Source organism: Narcine bancroftii, chromosome 12 (genome assembly GCF_036971445.1).
Source record: "Narcine bancroftii isolate sNarBan1 chromosome 12, sNarBan1.hap1, whole genome shotgun sequence".
NCBI classification, from domain to species: Eukaryota; Metazoa; Chordata; class Chondrichthyes; order Torpediniformes; family Narcinidae; genus Narcine; species Narcine bancroftii.
In genome coordinates, this window is record NC_091480.1 from 74,764,202 (window position 1) to 74,766,828 (window position 2,627).

Consider the following 2,627-nt stretch of genomic DNA (forward strand, 5'->3'; position numbering starts at 1 on the left):
TTTGTACTTTTTTTCTTGCATGCGATTCCATTGGATAGAACTGTATATGACTTTATTGACCACTAGAGACATGATAGATAGGGTTCCTAGGCTAATATCTCAAGGTTTCGACTAATGATCAGAGTTCAGATGACATCACAGTAATTGGGAGATTTAAATTTGGATTAAACAAATCTAAAATAGTGTAGATGTTGAATTGCAGGATTGTCATTCAAACCCATTTAATGAAGGGAAAACATGCTTCCCTTGTCCATCTTATGCTCCTTTTGTGCTTGGCTCTGGTGAATGATTAGGGCTAAACTTTGCTAATAAAGCCCATTCCCAACAAATATCAAAATATTTTAACCCACCTTGCCACCACATTCACCACCCTCTGTAATGATAGTGATCATGGTTGCATTTGCTACTAGCAAGGTCTTAAGGATATAGTTTCTGTTTGGCTGCCAGCAGGGGTTGACACAGAGCAGGAGACTGCTGTATGCAAGATCTGTAATGGAGGCTTGCAGCCTCATGGCATGCCTCATGAGCTGTTTACATCAACTTTAAAGAACCTTTTCCTTCATCCATGTGTTGTCTAAGAACACACACATACAAATACAAGAATACAAATACGATATTTTATCCTCATTTCATTTCTAGATCAGTGGTTCTCAACCTTTTTCCTATGCCATAGGTGCTGTGATTAGTAATGGTTTGCTTAAGATGGTATGTGGGTGGAAAGAAAAAGGTTGAAAACCACTGTTTTAATTGTACCCTAATTGACTCGTTATGTGCACAGTTTCATAACTCCAAAGGAAATGGGCCAATGACAATTTTTCTCACGCAAAATATTTCAGTAACAATAGGGTCTAGGGCAGTGATTCTCAATCTTCCCTTCCCACTCACATACCACCTTAAGGAATTGCTTACTAATTACAGAGCATTGATGACATAGAGATTACTTAAAATGGTATACGAGTGGAAAGAAAAAGGCTGAGAACCACTGCTCCAGATACTGGAGCCAGTGGATATTTTCCAGCACTGCCAACCCCATTTTGTGCAGGATTGCAAATTTGGTACAGGCACAAATATAAGATACCTACCACTGATTCCACCCCCACACACACAGAGAAATGCACTAATTGGCACGCGTACACAGACACACACCCAGGCATAAATGCGCGTGCGCACACACACACGTAGGCACACATATAATCACACAGAAATGCACGTACCCACAGGTGGCCACGCACACAGAAATGCATGCACATGCATGTAAACAAACATGTAGGCAAGCACACATGTAGGTAAAGACATTCATGCACACATGTAGACAAAGACAAGTGTGCATGGATGGACACACATGTACGCACACACACACACACACACACACACACACACACACACACACACACACACACACACACACACACACACACATCATTAGGAGACACCTCCCTCAAAACTAAGCATACCTCAAACTCACAAACTTGCCCATCCTCCAATTGCATTTGTCTAGGGATCTTATAACTTTATAGGATGATTTTAATACTCAACAGGAATTAAAGTATGAAAGGAAGCATCAATTATTTAAATACTCTGAGTTTTCACCTTTTAATGTATTCTCACTGAGACCTCTTCTGAGTTATTGGTCTCTGAATGATGTTTCACGAAAAGACAGTAAAAATTGAACTACATTCCAGCAAGTTCCAAGACATTCTGGTTAAATAAATTGAAACACAAGTCTTCCATAATTAAAGAGACGCACTAGGATTGGAAGAGTCCCAGATTTTGATTAACGCAAATTCACAGCCACTTTAGGATGAAGACCAACAAGATTACAAAGGTAGTTAACACAATTAGATAGGCAAAAAGGCTAAAACATTCAGTGGATTTTTATATTTGAAATGTTGGAGGAAAATCTGGGGTAAATGTTTAAATTTTAAGTTTTGACATATAGCCTGGTAACAGGCCTTTCCGGCCCACGAGCCCGTGCCACCCAATTACACCCAATTGACCTACACCCTGGTACATTTTTGAATGGTGAGAGGAAACTGGGGCACTTGGAGGAAACCCATGGGAGAATGTACGAACTCCTTATGGACAGCACTGGGTTCGAACCCCAGTTGCTGGTGCTGCAACAATGATGTGCTCACCCTGCCACCCTTGTTTGTTTCTATGTGCTTCTAGCAAAGGTTTCCACATGGAGGTTAGGTTTGGCAAGTCTGACATTTTCATCCCACTATCCTTTCTCTTCATCTCTCTAAACTCTACACTTGCCGGAGAATACTTTGGTCTTGCATAGCTCTGCTAATTTATGAAAATTTACCAGAACTTTTCAGACTTGGGTGAGAAATCTGGACCTTGGCCTACCTCCCAAATCACTGGTTGAACCAGGTATTAAGACTCCTTATGCTCTGCCTACATCATGTGCAGCTCCTGTTCAACCTGAATCCAGTTAAAACTTGGAACCCTCCACCCAAAAGTTCTCAATCACCTGACCACTGAAAAACCCAGGTGTGTCTTCAGGCCGAGAGCAAGTTTCCCGCCACCCCATTTGTATCACTCATTTCTGCACTGGATCTCTTGAAAGGATAGTCCCAGTGCTGGATAGGAAATGCATTTAATTAAACAAGAGGTACCTATGG